This window comes from Artibeus jamaicensis, unplaced genomic scaffold, assembly GCF_021234435.1.
Source record: "Artibeus jamaicensis isolate MK-2021 breed Jamaican fruit bat unplaced genomic scaffold, CSHL_Jam_final contig_465, whole genome shotgun sequence".
NCBI lineage: Eukaryota > Metazoa > Chordata > Mammalia > Chiroptera > Phyllostomidae > Artibeus > Artibeus jamaicensis.
The window spans coordinates 31,673,663-31,688,616 of NW_026521843.1; the positions used below are offsets into that span (position 1 = coordinate 31,673,663).

Genomic DNA, 14,954 nt, shown 5'->3' on the forward strand with positions numbered 1-14,954 from the left:
GCTCCTTAATGACATTGCCTATGGCCGTGTCTTCCACGTGGCTTAATAATATGCTAATTATTTCTTATAAGATACTGAGCAATATTATCTTAGTGCTTTAGAACAGTGGAGGCATTTATCTTTCTAAGTTATTTAAAATTTAGAAGTTTAAAAGTTTGGGAACTGCTTAGGCGTTTGTTTTACCTTATTTCATATACTCTGTGGAACAGTTTTATACCCCAGAACATCTGTAACATTTCAGCAAAGTTGATTTAAAACATCATCATCATTGATTGCGACAATTATTTCACTCTGTGTGTGTGTGTGTGTATCAAGTCATACACCTTAAACATTTTACTTTGAAAGTTTTAAAATGTCAGTCGTGCTCGCTTAAGCAGCACATATACTAAAATTGGAACGCTACAGAGAAGATTAGCATGGCCCCTGCGAAGGATGACACGCAAATTTGTAAAATTTCATAATTAAAACATTTACATTTGTCTATTATACATCAATAAAGATGCAAAAATGGCATCACAGTCTAACTTCGGGCTTATTTTCTTTATCTGCAATTTAAATAAAAGCATTTTATGAAAATAATTATGACTGTAAAAACAGAATTAATAAATTGAAGAGGGAAGCATTCACTTGGCTTCAGGAACAGAAGAAATGTTACACATGACACTTGAATTGGTAGAATGACTTCGAATAATCTTATCCTGATGGCCACCCTAAGCTCACTACGTCTCAGTGTATATTGGTCCCAACTGCTCACGTATAACAACTCATTAAATCTCAAAATAAGAGCCAGCAAGTGCAGACTGTTTTCCAGGGGTGTAATTCCTAAGAGTGGGAGATGGGAATTGTGGCAAAATCACACTTTTTCAAAGATTTTATCTACCTTCTAACATCTTTAGAAGTGACAATAAACTTTTATAACTGGTTTCCACATTATACCTCATGGCTGAAAATTTATGGCAGAGAAATAGCAAAAAGTGACATTATCTTTAAGTGAAAAAGAAGAATGATTATAACTTAGAAGGAAGGAAAGGCTAAAAATGTCTTGCAATAAGTTGGTCTGCCTGCTTTTATGAAGCCTTTCTGTCCTTTGAAAAGGCAATAAGACCTAGCCTGCTTTCTAGAAAAAAAACTGAAGACAATTGTTGACTGTCATTCTGGTTTTTCTTATATACCATTCCCCCAATTCTCCCCGGCTCCCCTGAACTATATCAAAAAAATCTTAAATCACAAGCATTTGCATTTGATTATAAGGAAACTATGCCTTTATATTGTTTTCCTTCCAGATATAACTATAGGATAAAAGTTTTATCTTCTTTCTGAAATAAACTGCATGAAGATAAGGACTAAGACCAGCCATCAAATTCAAACCCAGAAATCAGTGTAGGAAAAAATGCACTCATTAAAATTTCTATCTCTTGATTGATTCTTCCCCTCATTCACTTGTTCATTAATTCATTCATCCATTCATAACCCTTTATGGAATACCTTTGATTAAGTAGGAGTTAAGCAGAGGGGGAATGAATATGATAAGGAACCTGACTTCCCTGCCTTCAGTTGCATGGAGAACTTCAGATGTGTGACAAATGAAGGCTGTCTGTGAGTAGGAAATCTTTTTCTGACCACTAAGCATGGAAGAAGCATGAGTTCAAGAGCTACACAGATTGGGCTGAAATCTCACTTCCGTCACTTATTAGCTCTATGGCTTTGGACAAATGTCCTAAGTTCTCTAACTTTAAGTGTAAAAATAAATTTATTTACACCTTTGTTCCAGGGTTATTATGAGTATTATAGTCTGTGATGCTGTATGGAGACAAACACTGTCTAGCACTATGGCTGACACTCAGAAGATGTTTTTAAGAGTATAAGAGTATTTGTTAGCACAGCTGGCTCGGTACATATTCTCACTTTGTTCCCTTTCAATATGAAAAGTTTATTCCTAGCACTGGACACCTGAGATCTTAAGACAGACATTCTCTTCACAAAGAAAGTGCAATTTCCTGACTTAAACTCAGGATTCCATGTTTTAACACCTTATAAACAGAGCAAATTTTATGTTTGATATGAGAACACTTTTTTGAACACCTCAGAAAAATTGTAATATTCATCAAGGTATTGAAACGCTTCTCTTTTCCCAAGCTGCATGACGTAGCCCTGCATTTGTTAACTCCTGTTTGTTTCAGAGTTTGGAGGCACTTTGAGTTTTCTTTCCCAGCCCCTGTACAGTAAAGAGAGGGAAACCTAAGCTGGCATGGTCAGATGTGCAAGTACTAAATCATGGCACCACTCAGTATCAGACTATGGCCTCCAGACTAGACTCTGACCTCCTGGCTCTCTATCCAGTCAGAATCCTGCTCCTTCCATTGCTACTGGTTTCATGTTTGGGTATGGGAAAGATAAGAATAGCAGTGGGATTAATTCCCCACTTTCCCCATGTTTCTCAAACATGATCTTTTTTAATTCTGTTCTATGTTTTGTTGAAAACTTTAAAGCAAAGCCTTTAAGAAATGCCGGGAATTCAGAGTTGCCAGAGTAAAGAGCAATTAGTGCAAAGCTCACTGAGAATCAACCAAAGAACAAGCGTGCAGAGCTGGGGGAGAATACTGCTGTCTGCTACTGAGGACCAGCAGCTTCATGGAAAACCTGTCTTTGTGCACACATTTCATTTGACGACCTTGTTGCCTAGGCTCTTCCCACAGGTATTTTGGTGTTTTCTTTAGTTATGCAACGGTCTAAATGCTATTGTTTTAACCACTATTCTTCACACATTATTTTTGTCATTAAAATAGTTGTGTTACTGAAGGTCGCATATAAAGCACTTACTAAGGCATTAACCACGCCCTCTCTTAGATAGCCTTTCTCTCTCCAGCCTTGTATTTACCTTCAGTTCCACTTAATTCTGACATGTTTCCCCCAAGTTGCTATCACGCCCCTCCCACCTGGCTGTGCCCATTTCCTTTCCCTTGGGCCTCAGCAATCCCTCCCTCTCCTCTTCGTTCTCATTACTGACAGGCCTGCTGATTAAGGACAACAAAATATGCCATTTGTTATCATGAGAACTTTTGGAATCACACTGTCACCTTTTAAACAGAAAGCTCAGAAGACAAGATTTGCTGGATGGTGTGGAATCTTTGTTAGGACCGTCAGTACCTGTAACTCCATAGTGATCTCAGATGTCAAAGAGAATAGTATCACGGCCCTGCTCCATGAGTCCCCAAACTGCTCTTTCCTTTTTTAGCTGATAACTGCTCTTATGAATTTTTCTCTTTTGTCCATTACTACCAGGCTTTATAGACACCCTTTTCCTTTATTGAATTTGCTCCTTCAGATCTGCTTTGAGCTGGAAATCCAGATAATTAAGGTTCTTTAACTATCTTGAGAAACAAGAAATTGAGAATATATAAGAGAAAGAGGGTCAGAAAGACTCTCAAATAAGAAAGCACAGGTACTTTAGAGGACTCGTCAAAGCTCATGGCTGAAAATTCATAAGACCTGTTAGTTTCTTCAAAATGCAGACTTCCTTAAAAAGATAGTGGATTTATTTATAAGTGACCAGTAATATATTTACTATGATAATTCTCAAATCAGCTTTTTTTATTTTATTAAGTCCAAGAAAAGTTATTGTAACTAGACACCAGATACACATCCATTTCTATTTTCCAAGACCTAATCAAATAGAAGCCATGCCTCCTTTGGCGCCCCACTGAGTATGCTGGGACGGAGACAAACAATGTAATAAGGAAGGTAGCTAGCTGCCTTACTGTCTTTGACCTCCTTGCTACCTGAAAGTGTGAGAGTCATTGGCTTGTATTTATAAGTAGATCCTGAGGCTGCCATGCAGAGGTTCCGCTATATTTACCCAGGGTGGGTAATTTACTCTGTGTATTCTGAGTAGCAAAAGAGATGCTTTGGGTGGTAGCCCTTCTCTGGTTTTCTAGGACCAGCTTTTTACTTAATAAACTTAGGAATGCTAGTACTGCTTATGGATGCTGCTTCCCAGTGATCCTATGCATGGGCATTGAATTTAAATCTGTAGCTGTTAGACCTTGGGAGAGGGTTTTTTTAACCTCTCATTTGTAAAAATGGGAAAGAAGCAGTATCCATTTCTGCAGTGTCATTGTAAGAAATAAGAAAATCATGACCCATGAAGTGTTTAACACTGTTCTCGGTGCACAATAAACACTAAATAAATCTTCACTATTCTGGTCTGTATAATTACTATAAAAGACGTGCACATGTAACCTCCAACCTGCCGGAGCCAGCATGTCTGTCACTGAAGTGGGCAAAACCCCGATGTGCTAATAACCACCAAGGTAGATCATCCACATTTGCCCTTGCCTAGAATATTGTAAAGTAGGAGGCAAGTTTGTATGAAGAATGCAAATACAGTTTTCCCCTGAATGCTCTATTTTGCTTTTCAACTTTTAAACTCCAGTTCATTTCAAAACATACTCCCAGCCATTTTCGAGTTGTAAAGCCTTCTTTCTTGTTTCACAATAAGCTAAATGCAGGTACAAACTCGAGACAGACCTTGGAAATTTTAAGTATGTTGCCATGGCAATGGTTTGCAAGAATGTGTATGAGTTTCATCTTAGCTCTCAAGCATTCAACTGAGTAGGTATGTGGAGGATCAAATCACTAGGCACACAATGTTTGCCATTCACTGTGTTCTGAAAGGTTTGAAAATAACTGTCTGTTGCTCATAGCAACCAGAAACCACAAAATGTCCGTCCTTCCTTCCTTCCATTATCTGTCTATCTATTCATCCATCTATCTATCTATCTTGCCAATGTGGAGGTCTAGTCATTCATCATCTATGATTACCTGGCCAATATCACCAGCTTGGCTGTTCTAAGGTAAAGGGTAAACATAAATTCAATAGTAATCATTTTCACCATTGTTGCAAATAGAGAGTTGCACTCCCAGTAAGAAAAAGCTGTAACACTTTTCTACTAATTTCCACATTAATTTTCTCATTCAACATTGACGTATCCTTAAAGAAGCATGATGATTATTTAGGGATGCTCAATTAAAGCAAACTATCAGTGTAATGAATTGTGGAGGATCTTTTTAAAAGGGTTCCATCCTATAATGCAGGAAAGAAAATTAAAGTATGTAATTTTGGTCCTTAAATCAAACTCCTTTGCACCTAAAAAAGGCACAACCACCACCAAAAACAAAAAGACATACAGAAGAAGCAATTTTAACTCATTTCAATAACTCAATTGTTCCGAAATGGTTCAGTGGATGCGTCTAAATCACAAAACCTGCACAGTGGACACATGCTTCGCTGGCGATAAAAGCAATGGTTCCTAAAAGGAAGCATTTTCCCCCATAAACAGAATCCTCAGAACACTAAAATTAGAAAGTTTTAAAGCTATATACTTGTTTAAAAATAATTCTTAACAAATTCTCTTCATCTTACAAGGCTATTTCTATCTAAAATGGTAGTATGCAAATTAAGTCAATTACTATTTTTAAGAAATCCATTCACCAGTAAAACACCACCACCTGGATTTTTAAGAGAGTATATTCTCTAGTTTTTTCTAGCAAAAGTTTTTTTACTGCAAATTATCCATCATGATACAAAGTACCCTACATGAGAGGGGGCCACCAGGGGCCCACCATCTCCTGCATTTGGTGACTGACAAAACCTTCCCTAAAGCGTTATTAGCTATTGAAGCCTGGCAGTTACCTAAAATTCATTTTCTTGCTTTAATTTTGCAAACACACACATGGGCAGGCAACATAATCATCGTCTCCCCCCACACTCTCTGATTGAATGGCCTGTGGCTATACAGGACTTAAACACTGCAGTGGTGTTCCCCTCCCCCCCCATGCTAAAAAGCCTATGGCAATGCTGGAATTAAACAAATGAGAACACAATAATTAGCGATGCAAACTGTCAAGTGGATCTAAAAAGAAAAACAACTCAGAAAACAACAATCAGCAGTTTCAAGCTTTAACAAGAGTCTACATTGAGTTCCCATTTATTTTAAACAAAAATAGATTAGGCCTTTTGAAAAATGTTCACTTCAATTTCCATGGAAATAGGGCAAAGCAGCTAATGAGTCTTTCACATCTTCCCTCTTCTATGATGCTGATATAGCGGGAAAGTCTTTAATTCTACACTCTTTCCAAATAATTTCTGACCTACTCTTCTATACCCAGGCTCATTCCCACAGCATGTAGTTCCAAAGTTTATCCACTTTGGAAGAGGTGAGAGGGTCAGATCACATGCTGTTCCCCAATTCCCCAAATCCCCCAAATGTCACCTCAATAATTTTGTAAGTGGTAACTAAATTAAAGTAAGTATTAAAGGCAACTGGAAAGGGAAAGCAATTATTAAATTATGTGGGGTGTGTGTGTGAATGGGAGGGAGTAGGCATTCAAAACTTTCATTAGTACTGGTTATATAATTTACAGCTAAATCTCTTGAATTCTTTACAGATAATAACTACCTTGTCCCCCCTAGCAATCATGTTGAATTTCTATGAAGCAAGATGGGTTACTTCTGTTATATATATATATGCCTTGTCTGAAATACCTATCTAATCCTTATATTGATGCTAATGTTCCCTTACCCTTTATGCATCCAGGAATAGAATTAGAATATCAGATATTTTTTAAATTAAGCAACTGTGATGAAATTGGTCAACTAAACTCCTTTAAAGTTTTCATTTGCTTCAATTCTCTTATCTTTAAACTCGTACAACAAATGCCTGCTTCATAAATAGAGAATGTAAGTGGGATTCCTGACACTGGTCTTGAATAGAACACAGCGTTCTGAGATTCTACTAGGAGTTCAATTATTATCAAACTCTTCGACTTGGGGCATACCGCTCCCCATCCCAAAAATTAGTAGGAGAGAGTAGATGACTCCTCGGGTCTCTTTAAAATGTAATAATCAAGAGAGTCTTGTAGTAATGGTATAGTTAGTTATCTGACTGTGGTAGTGGCTACAAGAAGCCACGCATGATGAAATTGCACAGAACTACACACACATAAATATGTGCACATACAACTGGTGAAATCTGAGTAAGTTCTATGACTTGCAACAATATAAATATTTTGGTTTGATATCAGTCTATCATTATGCAAGATGCCAACATGGGAAAAAGCTGAGTAAAGGCTGCAGGGGATCTCCGGTTTGAAATGTACATATAGATAGTGTATACACATGCATACATATAATGGTTTTTAATTTCATGAAATGGTTCACTGACAACCAAAAGTGAAATGCCAATGTGCAAGGTCCTATACTTTCTCTATGAAGTGAAATTTATTGGGTCCAAGCAATTTACTTTTCTTCTAAATATGATAGTTTGTACATAAAACAATTAGTGCTTCTAAGGTAGTTAGAATATTGACTATTTCATCATGATGTGAAGTAGGGAAATAGTCACATGACAGGGTGTCACTGGAGGCACCATTTTTGCTCACCCTTTTGTTATTTATCCTTGAACATGATGGAATCCTAAGGATTAAGATATCGAACAACTAAAACTTGAAACAACAAATAGTCCCTTGATTTAAAAGAAAACAGTAAAACAAAATACAAATAAAATAAAACCAACACAATGAAAAAAGAAGTGTCAGGGATTTACTAAAAATTCAATTTCTAATACTTATATTCTGAGGACTCTCTAGTTTCTGATCAATAAGCAACTGCTATGGTGAGTAATCTTACTTTCCCATTCTAAAATCCTGCAGCATCCTATTGACCTATGAGCTAAGTTGTGCTCCGTATATTACCTTTTAATATCATTGAATCCGGTGGATTCTTCTCACCTCCACAAGGTCTAAACATAATGCCTAGGGACTTAGCAATCGTATGCCTATACACTGGTTTCAGAACAGAATTCTTAAGTGACACAAACGGGACAGATGAAACCAAATAAATGTCATCAGCAGACTTCTGTTAGAGGGAAAGTTGAAGAAAAGAAGTATACAGGAAATGAAGAAGAAAAGAATGAGCAGGAGGAAGGGGAAAATTAAAGACAATGGTCCTTCCACTTAGGTTTGGATAGCAGCAGGGCAACCCATGCCATCTTACAAATGAGACCAGTGATGAAAGTATTTCAGACTTGGAACAGTAGGATGAATAGCTCACTCAGTGAAATGTGAGCTAGGTCTCGGTTTCAAAATTCTAGAAAGAGGTTTAGGAGAAAGAAAACAATAAGATGTACAAGGAAAAGTATGTCAGTCCATCAAACCAGCTCTGCTTCAGGACTCATCAACTACACTGGGTCTCTAGGGCTCAGTTCTCTTCGGGCACAAAGACTTCCCTCCTTCTGAATACCAAACCTTAAAGACACAGAACAGAAATGTGCCTCAGAGAGGACTGTGCTATCCTTGATCATCTGGCACCAAACAACAGGAGGTAAAGCAATGAAGGCAGTTTCTTAGTCGCTTTCATTCAAATGGGTAAAGAATGATGAGTTATCTGATAAAACCCTTTCAGAACACATGCATACTTTTTTCCCAGTTCCACCAGATACGATAAATCAAAAATGGAATTCTTCACCCAAAATAATAAAATGCATAATAGGTGATGAGCTGAGAAAGACACTAAGGGTGGTAAAATGGCCATATATTCAAGAGCTGCTGCAGTAGCATCCAGGCCTGTATTTCACGTGACCCAAATGAAAAGAGCTGGACAGGACGAGTCTGGTCATCACACCTCAGAGCACCTTCGCTCTCTATAATGCTACAGGGCCATAAGGCGTTTTAGGCTTTTCAGGGTCCAGGAAATGCTTTACAGTCAAAGTGTTTCAAGCTAAGGATGTGTTGGAAATCAAGTGTATTATTATAAGATTACCTTAAAAGCCAAATCTCTATTGTACATATCAATTTGTACTCCATAAAAGCTGATTTCCAGACCATCCATCAAATCCTGTCTATATTTATATGCTGATAACGAATAGAAAAAAATGCAATCACTACATTTTCCATATTTTAAGAAGTCTTGAAATTATAAATATCAAAGCTCTAATTTCATTTCTGTGTCTAATTTCATTTCCTTGCCGAATGTTTCACATTACAACAGAAACTTGCAAGCTATATTAGTTTTGATGCATAAATTGTGAACAACCCTAAAAATAATTGTCCTACACAACTAACCTTCTGTTACCAATGTAGACCCACTTTCTTTTTTGTGTTTATGGAAAAATGCTTACAAAGACTTGTTCTCTGAGGATCTCATTTGGCATGTATTAAATTGATTTTTCTATGAATCTTTATGGGCAGTGAGGATTTCTCCCCCACTGTGTTGCTGACTGCTCATGTCACCTCTGTCCTCACCACTTCCATTAGCAGCCACAGCGCACCTTAGTTTTTAGAGAAGAATCTAAAACTGATTTGGGGATAAAGGACTTTCAGTACAGAATATGCAGCACTTTATAGAATATTTATTGACATAAAACCTAAAAATACACGCGGAGAATACGGCATTTATGTGGGTAATTATTCAGTAGATTCAACCCATGATTCTATATCACACGGATCTTATTAGGAATACCAGAGAGGGAGTCAGAGTTTCTTGACACATGGTAATAAGTATTTTCACTTACAATGAATAATTTAGCTCTTTTGGCATCCATCTTATAAAAAAATAGGTTTGAAATAATTACAAGGTCTCTTTGCAATGGTGGAGGTTTGGGAAATATAAGGAGAAGAACAGGCAATCTGGGGCCCCTTTCCTTTGTTTTCACGGAATTTGGCTTGCTTTTTTAATGAACACACTGCAAAAAATTTTTCCTCGTTTGTCAAGATGATGTTGCAATGAAAAGATGTTGTTTCTTTCCCTATTGTGAGTTTCCGGGATTCCAACCCGCTAATTCTCTGAAACCTACCAGCCTTGCCCATGGAATGCTAATGAGCCTCTGTGTTCTTCACTGTGGAAATGGGAAAGGAGTCTTCCCTCTAATTAATGCTAGCCATGACCGGAATTGTTCTCACACTCTTTTCAAAATGAAAATTCCACAAGCAAACCCCAGATGCAAATTCATCTCAGTATTCAGAGGAGATGTTGCAATAAAATGAAAAGCATTCTATGTTTTAAGCCACTTGTCTTTAAAACCTTTTGTTTTAAAAGTAATTCACATATATTCACACTCTAAAATCATAAAGTATTAGAGCTCTGGACCCCTTACCTTACAAATGGGGGAAAGTCAAACACCAGAAAATTAGCAGGTTGGTCTTCATCACTCTAGGCACAGGAGTACTTTCTCCAGTACAATGTCTTTACGGAAAATAAGTGGAGTGTTTTACAATTAGATAAACTCCAAAAAAGTACCCTGTTTCCAAAGGAACATGTTGGATTTGAGGTGAACTGGGGCAGCTGCATGGGTAGGTCTAAAGTTTAGCAGAACATTCTAGTAGAGGATGGTATAAATTTCTCAAAGAAAAACAGAAAGGGGAAAACAGGTTGCCAGAGCAGCATCAAAATGAAACCAATATTTACATGGGTAGGGAGAAAACACTGGTACAAACAAAAATGACTGCTTTTCTGTTCATCGTTTTTCTTTCTAAAATACTCGATCGAGTGTTTCTGAGTAGAAACCCTGGGCAGTCCAATGAGGAGCATTCACTTGGGTATTGGTGGGAATCAAACCAAGTGATGTTGAAATTTTCCCAAATAGTTTGATGATAGTTGCTCAGTAACATCCATGATACAGAAATTCTAAAAAAAAATCATCTCTATGAGGGCACATTGAATGTTAATTTCTTAGCAGTGACAAATGTACAATGCTTCAATACAATGTTAACATTAGAGGAAGTTGGGCCCTGGCTGGTGTGGCTCAGTGGATTGAGTAGCAACCTGAAAACCAAAAGGTTGCCAGTTCAATTCCCAGTCACAGCACATGCCTGGGTTACAGGTCCCCAGTAGGAGGTGCATGAGAGGCACCCACATAGTGATGTTTCTCCCCCCCTCTTTCTCCCTCCTTTTCCTTCTTTCTAAAAATAAATAAATAAGATCTTTTTAAAAATGAAATTAAAAAAACATTAGGGGAAGCTGGATGATGAGTGAACACTATAATATGGTTGAAGTACTGGTATATATTTAAATTATTCCAAATTAAAATATGTATTTATAAACTAAGAAAAATAGAAGAAAGCATCTGATTAAATCTTACATATTATATATAAGTTGGCAAAACTGGTATTTATTAAATGTTTTTTGTAAAAAAAGATGCAGATACATTTATGAAGGAAAAATACAAACACAATAATAAAAAAACCTATACATGTATCCCTTTTGTGATAGTTACAGGCATAAAATATGTATTATCCTGACTTGAATGGGGTATGTTTGCAAATGTCCTTACATTGTAGGCTTTCAGATAAACCGAACATGTACTTTTTCTACTGTCTCGTCGTTTTAAACCCTCATCTCCCCAGAGAATTACAAAGATGATGCATCATTTAGGGATTTGGGAGGTAGAGATAGAGAGAGGTTGAAGTCAGTATTTTGCTATTGTATCAGAAGCTTTCTGTTCAAAATGGCATAACCTATTGCAATAGAAGTTTCACTGGCTGTTTGGAAAACCAGGTCAGGACACCAGGAAACCCTGTTGCATGGGCTCCTTTGCACGGCAGCCTAAGCTCACTGTCTCTAGCTTGAGATTTTGAAAAGTAATCAAGAACTATTCAGTTTGCTAGTTTACACCTATATACCATTTCAGTCCATTCTAATGAATGTTTCATGAAGTTTCCCATAATTAGTCTTTGTATTTTAGACTACTTAGGGAAGAAATAATAGTACTATATTGGTAACCATTTCAGTAACATAAATAGACTGTTTCCACAATTATCACTTATTCAAAATTATTTCACTCAAGGCCAGACCCTTGCTTCCTGCCTACACCCACCCACATTCTATTTCCTTTTTGACAGGTACCCTTCCAAAAGAAAGTAAAATCAAAGATAAGGAAGGAAATAGAATCAGGCATACTGAGAATCATTGCTGGAGTAATTTGCAAACACACTCAATTATACCCTCGTGGCCTAAGATAGTTATACTCCCTCCAGTGTGTCTAATCTATAATTGGAAAAATAACTCATCACAATCATTCCACCAGTAAAAGAAAATCAACTTATTTTTAAAGGGTAACATTTAGCAACAATGGCTAATTTTAATGCATAAAGAGAATGCACACAAACTAAGGGTAGGTGATTTTTAAATAAAAATTATATACATTTGCCTTGCTTTTATTATTTATAGAGCATAAAAACTGGCTTTTAACAAATCATCATATTGTCCTGAGGGCATGAAGAACAGGAAGCACCCACCTTGACTTTTTTCAGACAAAATATTTAGGACCTTGCTTCATACCCAAATACCCTCAGTGCCCTAACCTCCAGTTCAGAAGTCAGTACTGGCGTTATGGGATGTGTGTCCCACCTAATGTGACTGGGTTTTGTGTCACCTTTTATTTTGTGACCAGATAACTAGGGCTGCTCTAACACACACAAGGAATATGTAGCAGAAATTATTAGTGCTTCAACTCAGTCCATAATGAACTTTCTCCAAACCCAATGAATATGTGTTCATTAATTTTTTATATGGGATAAAATAGTTCAGCTTTCAATTCTCTAATTGTATGTGTTTGTCCTGACTCTTCAACTGGACTTTTAAGGAAGCATGTGTTTCATTTTCCCTTAAGTTACCCATGATATCTTGCCAAATTGTGGTATAGATCCATCAACTAGTAGATATTTTAACAGATCTTAACTATCGACTGGATAAGAAACACTGAGATAGGTGCTTATTATTTGCTTATATATTATAGTTGTCAACATTCTGGAAGTAAAAGGTACTTTTTGAAAGCTGAGAAAACTATTTCTAGTCTGTTACATGTGTTGTTTAAACCTATTATTTAGCAGCTAATTATTTAGCAGTTTATTATGCAGACATGCATAATCAGACACACACCACGATAAACCTAATGGATAAATGATCTACTGACATCTAGCTAATTCAAAGAAATCCTGGTGTGCCAATGAAAACCATAATTTTTAAGCCAATGGGAGGGTAAGTGGTCAATAAAGCACTGTGGTCATGCAAGATAAACCATTATTCACAAGTGGGTAATTGAGATGGACACCTGAGGCTATACCTATGCAACTCCAAAATAAGATGCATTTAAAAAAATCAAAATTCTCTGTAATATTTTTGATTTGACAAAGAAATATTAGTTTTTTGAAAATTATAAAGTCAGTTGTAGTTACCCAAGGTCTTGCACAAATAACTTACCTTTTTCATTATAAAATCATAAACATGTAATTCTGTAACATAACAATACCACACTCAAGCACACCATTTGATGTTTTAGATGAAATGTTCAAGTTAAAGAACTATAAGTGATTCCTTATTAATACCCTACCAACCACATTCAAGCAAGAGTTACTTCTGCCAGACCCTTATATGTGTGTGTACATGTATATATGTATATTTTATATGTTTTACTATATGGGTGTACATATATGTACTTTACTATACATGTATGGCATTTTATATGTAATCTATGCTTTTGTATATGTAATAAATATGTTTTCATTGTAAGCAAATTTATTTCACTGGAGGGTTGATTGGGAAGGCATTGTCTCTGAAGCTCTAGTAGAGTTTTTAATTTAAAAAATGTGAAGGGGTTAGCTGGGTGAAAGTATTTCCCCAAACCACTAAATTCCCACTTTATTCATGAATTTACTAGTAAAGGTAGGCTGTGAACTTACAAAAACATATTTTTGGACAAAAGTGTGAAATACACTAAGAGCCAAGTTTAGTATTCTATGAACTCACAATGTTTTAATATAAAAAGCATTGGAAACAGAGATGAGAACATACGAGCTTTAGGACTGAGTTATTTTGGAGACTAATATGTTTTGGCCCTCTCAAATAATATTTGTCATTCCCACTATTACATATAGTTTTGATCTTTTAAACTAAGCAATACTTAAAGTAATGACGCCTTTATAACAAAAGACATAGTTGTAGAAAAATAGTAAGAAAAGTATTTGAGTCTGTTTGCCATCAAGAAAATAATAAAACTGGACTTCCGGCCAAGATGGAGGTGTAGGTAGACACACTGAGCCTCCTCACACAACCAAAATAAGGACAACAACAACTTGGAAACAAAGTAACAACCAGAACTGACAGAAAATTGAACTATGTGGAAGTCGAACAACCATGGACTTAAAATAGACAAATTCATCCAGACTGGTAGATGGGGCAGAGTCAGATGAGGCTCCCACCCTTACAGGAGAGTTCATTGGAGAGACCCACAGGGTTCTAGAATGTACACAAGCCCACCCACATGGGAATCATCACCAGAAAGGCCCAGTTTACTTGGGGGAAGTGGCAGAAGGGACTGAAATCCGACAGTGGAGCAAGTGCCATTGCTCCCTCTTGGACCCCACCCCCCACATACAGCACCGTAACCCAGCTACTAGGTTAACCTGCCCTGGTGAACACCTATGGCTCCGCCCCTCATATGTAACAGGTGTGACAAGACAACAAAGATGGCCCAAGTGGAAGAACAGATCAAAGCTCCACAGCAAATACAGCTAAGTGACAAAGAGACAGCCAACCTATCAAATGCACAGTTCAAAACACTGTAATCAGGATGCTCACAGAACTGGCTGAATTTGGTCTCAGACAAAAAAATGGAGGCTATGCTAAGTGAAATGAAGGAAAATGCACAGGGAACTGATAGTGATGAGAAGAAAACTGGAAGTCAAATCAATGGAGTGACCAGAAGAAAAAAGAAACAACCAAAGAGAAAACAATTACAAAACAAGGATTTGAAAAAATGAGGAGAGGCTTAGGAACCTCCAGGACATCTTGAAACATTCCAACATCCGAATTATAGGGGTACCAGAAGGGGAAGAGGAAGAGCAACAAGTGGAAAAGTTATTTGAACAAATAATAAAAGAGAACTTCCCCAATCTGGCAA

The 14,954-nt window shown here is 36.9% G+C and overlaps 1 protein-coding gene and 1 non-coding gene across 20 annotated transcripts in view; one reads left to right on the plus strand and one right to left on the minus strand.

Annotated features, from left to right (window-relative positions):
• Positions 1 to 14,954, minus strand: part of NRXN1 (neurexin 1) — a 1,104,034-nt gene that overhangs the window by 36,945 nt on the left and 1,052,135 nt on the right. The window lies entirely within an intron of this gene.
• On the plus strand, positions 362 to 467 carry LOC119060925 (U6 spliceosomal RNA). Its single transcript, XR_005084692.2, has one exon. It is a non-coding gene; the product is annotated as a U6 spliceosomal RNA (small nuclear RNA).